Genomic DNA, 9,647 nt, shown 5'->3' with positions numbered 1-9,647 from the left:
TAGGATAGAGGTGCTGCTATTGGGAGGTGTGCTGAAGAATTTGCAAGTTATATATCCTGATAGTTCAGCAAGTAAAATCAGTGCGTAATGGGTGGGCCTGAGTGCCTGCAGAAATTGCCCTAAAGGATGGACAAGATGTCTGGATGTACAAGAATCTGGGGCCATTAAATTCTGTGCACAAAGGGTTAGCAGAAGCAGCCAGTATGCCCTTCATGGTCTATAAGAAGGCTGTCAGGGAGTCAGACTTGGGTGGATTTCTCCAGCTCTGTACAGAAGACAGGGCGTCCTGATCAGCACGCTCAGGATCTCAGCCTCCAGACTGACCAAATGTCTCTGATTCCATTTTTCTGGCTGTAATTTGTTTTCTATGTAGACTTTCCAATAGGAGCAAAGCATATTCTTCATGAATATGGTTAATATCCCTTCTCGGTATTGATGCATCTCATCGTAATTAAGAAGTCTATATCTGAGGGCAGTGCCTGTGGCTCAAGGAGTAGGGCACTGGCCCCATATACTGGAGGTGGTGGGTTCAAACCCAGCCCCGGCCAAAAATCGCAAAAAAAAAAAAAGAAAAAGAAGTCTTCTACATTTGGTTTTTCCATTTGTCTCTTATAAATTTGATTAAATGAGAATCCTTTTCCTTAAACAAATTAGTGTTGGGTTCAAACACACACACACACACACACGGAATCTTCTACTTGAAAGCTGATGAAAGGACTCTGCAGTGGTGAAGGAACCTTGAGAGGCCACACAGCACCGGCCACCTCCTCTGCAGAAGCCTCTCTGTGGGAGCCACCAGCAGATTCCAGCCACGCCCTCTCTGCACTACTAGGGATGACCAGAGGTGGTGCTCTCCCCCACCCAGCTCTCTGATTTCCTCCTGCAGGCAGCGCTAATTGGTCCTGCCATGCTCCCCTGTTTCCTGGATGAGGTCTACTTCAGGGGACACCACCAAGTGTCACCAAGGAGCACCAAGAGTTCATGCTCTTTTTCAGTGAGATGAGACCATTTGCTTGCTGTAGGCGCCCCTGTCCCTCATGCCCAGAGCTGACTGTAGAGGTGTGCTTTATGGGTGTTTACAGTGCAGATGCTGGAAGCTGGGAAGCTGGAAAGCCACGGATAAAATGTAGCAAAATGTAGCAGTGTCTTTTGCATAGGACAGTGCGGTAGCTGAGTGCATGAAGCTGTTGTAACCATGCTGTGTCATTAGCTGTGATGTTGTTTCTTTAAGCAGCAGCGTGTGGGAGGACTTACGGGGATTTCATTCCACCTGTCCTGGGTTAAATAACCATTTTCTGTAACAGACTGAATCTGGCAACCTGGGAGGATTTGCCATCCAAGTTTCCACACTTATCCTGCTAGGCAGGTTTCACCAAGTCCAAGTTTGAGACTTTAGACAAACTTTATCCATCACCCACAGTACTTTCAGCTTACTGTTGTTCATTTTGGTAGCGTCAATTTTTGGCAGGATTTTCTAGCTGAATTAAAACTAGCGTACGAGGTTTAACCAAATGTGTCAGACTTATAAAAAGTGAAACAAACTATATTTGAGGCACAAATATTAGCTTCAATTCCATCACAAACAATACCAAAATAAAGAAATACCTAAGGGTGAAGAGGGAGAGAGAGCGCTCACAGAAAGAGTGGTACCAAAAGTTCTATTTTGCTGTTGCTTCTTCTATTGGCTTACACACGTCTTAATCTCAAAATGCTGCTCCTTTGAGACATTCCTTTAGACCAGCTTTGGTTTATTAATCCTGTCTATTATACTAATTAACAGTGTATTAAGTGTGTACCATGTTCCAAAGCTCTCCTGGGCGTTGGAACACTGCATTAGATGAGAAATAGCTTCTGCCAGGAAGGGCTTCCAATCCAGCTGGAAGGTTCTGTGGTTCATCTGTTTGAAGTTCCATTACTCTGTTTTCTTCGAAAAACAGGCCTTTTGGGAATCTTTGCTTCACTCTACAACTTCCACTTATCTGATTAAGCTTTTTTTTTTTTTTTAGTTTTTGTTATATTTTTCACAGATTGTCAAGTGTACTGTTCTTATGAATAGCTTCCCGAATTTTAGAAATGTGTTCACTTGTGTTATCGGATCTAGATACAAACCAGAGGCCATTTCCAGCACACTGGAAGCACCTCCCCACCATTCATCCTGTGTGTGGCTTTTCTTGCTGTGTGATTCCTCCTCGCGGCTGGAGGCGGTGGCTGTTTGCTTTTTGCAGTGCGCTGTAGCCAATACATTACAATTTGCTTCATCCGTTCTTGCTGCCGTGCCCATTCTGGCACCTGTGATTTGATGGGCAGAAACATTCATTTCTCCATGTGTTGTATACGAGCTGATTTAATTCCTGAATCATACAGTGAGCAAGTGTTTTGCTTTAGAAGCTCCTGACAGTTTTCCAAGGTGGATGTGGCAATTTACATTCCCACCAGCAGAGATCAAATCGATCCACATTCTTGCCAACACTTGATACTGTTGGTCTGTTAAATATTAGCCATTTTGGTGTGTTTGCAGGGGAATCTCACTGAAGTTTTAATTGCACTTTCCTGATGACTCATCTTATCAAATTGAATAAAGGGATATTCTGGTTTCTACATCTGGCTCTTATGAATTTATTTAATGTGAATCCTTGGGATCAAATCAGTGCCAGGCTCACAGAAGAAGTTGGATTTCTACTTGAAAAGCTGAGGCTAACACCCTGAACTGAGATGATGCTACAGTGGTAATGTGACCTTCAGAGGTTACACAAATGACGGTGTACTTCCATTGCAGATATAATTCTTTATATTTACCAGAATTGCACTTAGCCAGTTGGATATCTACCCTTTCTGTTTTTTCCTTTTGTTGCACAACTTCAACAGGTGGTCTCCAGATATGGACTCATATTTCTGTGTGTCTGTCTCCCTTCAAAGCCTCAGCACGTAGACCCCCTCTATTATACTGACACTACTTTATATATGAAGCAAATTTGAATGCAATGAGGCCCAGTGGCCTTTCGTTTTACTCTGTTTTCTTCATCTATCTTTAAACTGAACACTGTCGATGCTCTGTTCACTGAAACCTGCTTCTCTGCCTCCTTCACTGAATCCAGGCTTTCCTGGTCTTCCTTTTTGTAGACTCACTGCTCATTCTTTACCACGGAACCCCCAGATCACAGAGCTCGGCCCTACTTTTACCCCATTTAGAGAGGCTGATGTGAGAATGAAGCCCGGAACTCAGATTTCATGTTGAGCCTGATAATCCTTAAACGTGTACCTCCCTCATAGGTCCAAGGATGGTTCTAAAATATCCTATGTAGTTATACAAAATTTATTAATAACTCCTTTCCGAAAGCAGTAACGCAGTGTATTTTGTGTGCAATGTATCTATGGCTTGTGGCATGCTAGAAGTTTCCACTGGGGAGAAGGGCTACTATAGGTGTGGCCTTATCAAGGTTGTAGGGTTTTAATTGGGTCTGGATGTGGAGATGGGTTGTGGAGAAGTAGGTAAGAGCAGGATATGAGGCTGGGAAACAGCATGAGCCCAGCCACAGGCGTGAGCAAGCGTGGGTCACTGAGACAGCCCTGTCCCCGTTCCGGGGGCCAGCACCTTCCTTCTGAGGCCTGGAGGTGGCACTGCAGCCCTTTCAGCCCAGCCTCGTGGCCTCCAGCAATTCCCCACAACACAGGCATATCTTCCAGCTCTCCTGTCACAGGTCTGTCTGGTCACATCTGTCTCCCGCAGCGCCTGGCTTCTCTACTTAGTTGCTCATTTCTGCTGGTAGGCTGGCCTGCCACACACCTTTAGAGGGGCAGCTCCATCCTGTCCTACATCTTCCCCTGTGGCCACTCCCCTTGGTCCCCTCTTCTGCCTTCACTCCCTCCTCTATTCTGTCTCCCCTCTTGGCCTTGGTCTCCTGGAGAACCATGCAGAGATTCACTGTGTCTTCACCTGACAGAGGCAGCTGTCCTCCGGAGTCAGCCCAGACTCAGGTCCCCTTCTGCTGGCTGTGTCTCCATGGCCGGCTTTCCACCCGTGTGGTCATGGCCAGATAAGCAGGACGGCACCTGTGGGACTGTGGAGTGGGCCACCTGGTCAGTAGTCAGCCTCTCCCTGGGAGATGGGACCCTCTCCTGGGGGCGGGAAGCACCAAAGACATCTAAGCAAGGGACTGATGTGACAGAGACGGTGTTTCAGGGTCAACCGCATGTGCAGGATGGAGAGTACCAGGGCAGGCTTCACGCACTGTGCAGCACTGGAAGGATAGGCGTCAGGGCCTGAGAGGACTGCAGAGACTGTGAAAGAAGAGCTGCCTGTTTATAGCCCTACTGACTGGCACAGAGAACCCAATTCCCGAGTTTGCTTCCAGGCGCAAATCTGTGACAGTGTTGGCCAAGGCCGGGCTGTGGAACAGACGGTCTGATGCCCCCTGTCTACTTACAGAGATGGAAACGCCTCCTGCTCCCAGCCCTGGTGCTTTGGATTATGAAATAACCTGTATTTTTCAAGATTAGATTTTATTTTTAAAAATTACCTTGGACATTAAATAGATTTAGTTTTTACTACAAACACACATTTCGTGGCAGGGGCCCAGGCCGCTGCCCACGCCAGTCCCAGCAGCAGCATCTCTATGAAGGGTGCACTGAGGGGCCAGGGGAGATTTCACTTGAAAACAGATTTTTCTGCTACTAAGGAAAGTCGGAAACAATTAGGGTAGTTGTTTATTACACATATCACATTTGAAAGCCCAGAGCAGTGGTCAGTACGCTGTTTGGTTTCTTGGGTTTGGTGTCTGTCCCTTGACACAGGTACCACATCACGACTCCCATGGTGCTTTCTCTGCTGCAATCCGCACGTCTTTCTGTACTCAGAAAAATATTCACACACACACTAGAGCTTCTTTTTTCTGAAGCACAAGGGAAGTGCCAGTCTTTTTGATTCTGCCAGTGAAAAGCAGGCCAACACATATAGGATGTGACTGACATGCTCTGGGACCTTTCAAGAATTTGAGAAAAACAAAGTTAATTTTACCAAGACAGCTTCTGCTTTTGTCCCTCTGATCCTTGTGTACCTGTGAGCCTTGTGACTGGGATCACAGAGCCACATGGTGGATAAAATGCGTCACTGCACCGTTCTCTTCCGTGTCAGCAATCGGAGACTTCTTGCAGGTGGCTGAGAGAAGGGTGCTGGTGACCCTGCAGGCTCTGAGCCCACGTGTGTCCTCCCCACTTCATGACAGAGGTACAGAGGGTGCTGGTGGTCCTGGAGCCTCTGCAGGACACATTGATCGTTACTGGGACAGTGAGCAGTGCAGAGCAGGCTGCTATTCATGGCTGCAGGAGGTGGCTCAGGGGCAGAGTGGCCTGGCCTGGGTGACTGTTCTCAGGACACCGTCTTGTGCAATTCGAGCTCATCCTTCCTTCGGCACCAACACGCCACAAATCGCACTGTGGTTGTGGAGCTTTCCCTGTCAGCACCTCCCGTCCTGACTCAGCTTTAACTTGCCCTCTAATGGGGCGCTCAGGGAATCCACCCCCTGCATGTGGCATCCTTGGCAACGTGCCATCTGCCCTCCACACCAGGTGTTTTCTTCAGCAAACTGTAACCAGGCCAAGAGGGGGACCACAGGGAGTCAACACGCTGACCTTGCTCTGCCTGTCTCAAGGGCAAAAGCGCCACCCTTGACCGTGTTCCCTTAGTATAGGCTGATGTGCACCTTGACTCACATAGGGATGAGAGGGATATTTTGCTTACCATTTGGGCAATACGATAAGTAAATAGTGGCCTAAGGTAAGTAAAGAACAACTTTTTCACTCATTTTGAATGTGTTGGTGTTCAAATCTCACCACGTGTAGCGGTTCCTGTGTGGGGGGACAGTGGCCCCGTCAAAGCCCCCTCAGATGCCAAGTACCTCCCTGGCTGAGAACATCTGCCTCTTTAGCTCAGTTTTCTCCATAGATTTATCAGACTTGCTTTAATCCTTACTTTTAAGACTGCCAAATAAGAGAAAATGTATTAATGTTTATTGCCCTCTAGTGACTCATGATTGCGAATATGTAATTGTATTAAAACCCTATTTATTCTGCACATCAGACTAATGCACACTTGTATTGGAAATACAGAACTCATCTCTGAAGGTCAGATGCATTTATCCAAGTGCCCGACCTGCAAGTCCATGGGCTTCAAGCGCCATCTCCAGCATCCATCACCCTATGAACCTGTCCACAAGTACTGCCCCCACCTTACCCTCCTGCTACCGGCTCCAGCCCTAATCCCTGATGTCTTCTTTGACTCCTTCCTGCCTCCCACATCCTCTCACCTATGCCAATGTTCCCACTTTGAAAATAAACCAACTAGAAGCTGGGTTCTTGTCAACAGCACTGCTTCTATTTTGTTGATCCAAGATGCTGTCACCTCTCACCGAATTCTGGCTGCAGCCTGTCGCTGGGCTCCCCATTCCAGCCTTATGCTATGGCCACGTGGTTGTCCAGTGAGCCATCTAAAACCAAGTCCACCAGGGTCTCCTCTCTCAAGGCTTTCCAAGGGGTCTCCTCTCACTCAAAATAAAAGCCAATGTCCTTTCAATCAATGTGGAAAGAGAGAGAGAGAGAGAGAGCCCAGGCACGCAAGCCTGGGAGATCCCTGCTGAGTAAATGTTTCCTCTCTAATGGTCTTGCTTCTGAGCAGAACAAAAATGAAGACAGTGTTTGTGAAATTGTAGGGAGGGTGGGAGGAGTGACTACGGGCACTGGGAGCCCCCCTGAACAGTCCTGCAGAACTGGGGGGCTGGGACTTGCAGAAGGCTGCAGACTCCAGCCAGCCAGGAAGGTGGTTGGGCATCTGGAGGCCGCCCCTGACATCGTGGAGGTCAAAACTCACCGGTCTGTTTGACCCCCAAAGGCACAATCCTGAAGTCTGGACACTGGAGCACTGAGGCTGGTCTTTTCTACCACAGCTGCCAGGCAGGACCCACAAAGCTCCTGGAGAGACTCTGACCATGACGGCCAGGTAGGAGGAGGCAGCTGAATATGGCCTCCCCTCCTTTCTGCCCACCCCATCTCATGTGTCTGATTGACATGGCTCGATGGTCACTCTGAAATCCTACTGCAAGGCAGACCAGAAAGTGTAGCTTTGGCCGTTCCAGCCTCTTTAGTACAGAAAGGTGTTGCTGTGGTCTGAATGTTTTTGTCCTTTCCAGATTCATATTTTGAAATCTCTTCCTCAAGGTGAGGGTATTGGAGGTGTGCCCTTTGGGGGAGTAATTAAGTTATGAGGATGAAGCCCTCATGAATGAGATTAGTGCCCTCATAAAACAGAGCCCTGAGAAGCCCTCATCCCTTCAACCACATGAGGACACAGTGATAAGATGGCCATCCCTGAACCAGGAAGCAGGCTGTCACTACACATTGCTGGCACCGTCATCTTGGACTCCTCAGCCTCCAGAACGGTTAGAAGTAGATTTCTCTTGTTGGTGAGTTTCCTGGCATGTGGTATTTTGTTACAGCAGCCCAAACAGACTGAGACGGCCATGCTGCAGGACTTTGGGGATGTGCACCAACCTGGGATAGGGTCAGTGTCTAGGGCACAGGCTTCAGCAAACTCTGAGCTACATGTACCCTTCACCCAGTGCAGAGCTGTGCTTACGCTGAAGGATGTCTAACTTCACCTGAAGCTTTATAGCTTCAAGTCTGAGCTCACTGAGCCTGGCCTGGTGCCGCTCCCTAGTTACTGTGGCATCTCTTTAGGTGCATGCCTTTACAGAACTGAGCCTGCAGAGTGGCTCCAACCTTCCTGGTGTCTGCAGTGCTGATGAGGGCAGGAGGAGCCCTCTAGACGTTTCCTGCTTCATATAGTCTGTCCTGGCAGCCTGGCTGTGCTGTGCCAGGTTCATCTCCAGCATTTGGTTAACTGGCAATGGTGCCATCTCTGGGACTGTGGACTCAGGGTCCACATGCACATCACCCTGACCTGACATCTTAGGGGCCCCTTCCAGGTGAGCCTTCAGAATATCCCAGATTTAGTGTTCTCCTGTCTACAGTAACTGTCTTTAATACCAGCCTCCTTAAAAATGAGAGAATAAATGCCGCATCCCACGAGATCCCTGAGCATTTTTCTAGCTGCTCGGTGAATCATGCTGGCTCTGGTTTCTGCGGTGAAGAATGGCCCCTGACGCCCAGCAGTGGATACTGCTGTCTGAGTAGGGGTACCCCATCCTCTGCTTATTTCCTGGGGTCTCCATCGCCGTACAAGACAGCCCGCCAGCTCCCTGGGTACAGAAACCACTTGTCAGCAGAAGCTGGAGTATGTTGAAAAGCTACGCTGACCGCAGCTCGGGGAAGCAGCAGCCAGCCCTGAAACTCAGCTCCCAACAGGCAGGTACAAACTCTTTTTGAAACTTTCATCTGTGGCAGGCAGCTGTGTTATCTGGGTGATGTCCTTGTCCCCCAGCAGACTTACCAAACAGTCTCTGCTCAGGGCTCCCAGATCTCCCCTCACACAGTCTTGCAGACCCTTACCTCCTGCCTGAGCACGCCAGCTGACCTGTGCAGGAAGAACGTCCTCATGCCGGCACTTTGGACTTACTCTTTTTGCCCTTTCCTCCTTTTTCTCAATGTCTTTCCGGTTGCCTCTGCTTCTTCCTGTTGGCTCCCTGTGCTCAGGGATCCGTGTACCGGCTGCTGTTCACCTCCACCCCACCCCGCTCCCCAGGCCCCAGCGTGGGCAGACTTCCTTGTAGTGGACGCAGATGATAGTAACCCAACTCTGCTGGGCCCAATGTGCAGTTTTCTGGGGTGACATTTCTTTCCGCTTGCAGGAGAGAAATAGGTGGGGGTGGGTCCAGGGTGGTGAGCCTGCTATGGGGCTCCTGGGGATACTTTCATGTTTCATTTGCTTCAAGTGCTGTTTGCACTTGGAGGGTGTCTATAAGTACATTGACACGTGCTGGTCTTAATTTTTACTAGAGAATTAAGAGACAATGTTGTTCTGTCTGATAGTCAATAATCTTCAACGGTAAAATGTCATGGAAGGAGAGGCAATCAGACATCATGGGTCTGTGGATGAAAACGCAGGAAACCATTTATGTATATTTACCAAAAAAACTCTGAATCAGATTAGGACTCAGATTCAATTACCCAATCATGGGAAGCATGGGGCCAAGGGCACTTCCTGATACCGCAGCGGATGTAGGCTATCAGTGATGTGCAGTCTGGAAGAAACTGCAGGAGAAATGGCCCCATTCCCTTGACAAATCCATTTCCAGGAATACAAGAGTGATGGCAGAGAAATTTATAGATTAAAAGAGATCCTGAGAGTGCTCGCTTCGGCAGCACGCATACTAAAATGGGAACGGGACACAGAGGATTAGCATGGCTCCTGCGCACGAATGACACGCAAATTCGTGAAGCAGTCCATAGTTTTTATTAGACAAACTAATACACACCCACACAAGAGAAAGCTCCGTTCAATTCAGGTTGGGGGGGAAGAGGGAGGAATGGACACAGCGTAAGGGTGTGTGGTACACCTGCTGGGTGTGGGACACAGCAACACCAGGGTCCTTACCTAACAAACACACACTTTGTAACATATTAGTCTGAAATTAAAAATGTATATGTAAAACAAGATAAAAGAGAACCCAAAGTGTCATATCAACCAGCTGTCTTGT

General features: G+C 48.4%; 1 non-coding gene across 1 annotated transcript; it reads left to right on the top strand.

Annotated features, from left to right (window-relative positions):
* The first annotated feature begins 9,296 nt into the window (after positions 1 to 9,296).
* On the top strand, positions 9,297 to 9,403 carry LOC128560558 (U6 spliceosomal RNA). The gene has a single exon (XR_008373052.1). It is a non-coding gene; the product is annotated as a U6 spliceosomal RNA (small nuclear RNA).
* Positions 9,404 to 9,647: the final 244 nt, after the last annotated feature.

This window comes from Nycticebus coucang, chromosome 11 (genome assembly GCF_027406575.1).
Source record: "Nycticebus coucang isolate mNycCou1 chromosome 11, mNycCou1.pri, whole genome shotgun sequence".
In the NCBI taxonomy this organism is placed as follows: Eukaryota; Metazoa; Chordata; class Mammalia; order Primates; family Lorisidae; genus Nycticebus; species Nycticebus coucang.
This window is presented reverse-complemented; position numbering and strand designations above follow the sequence as displayed.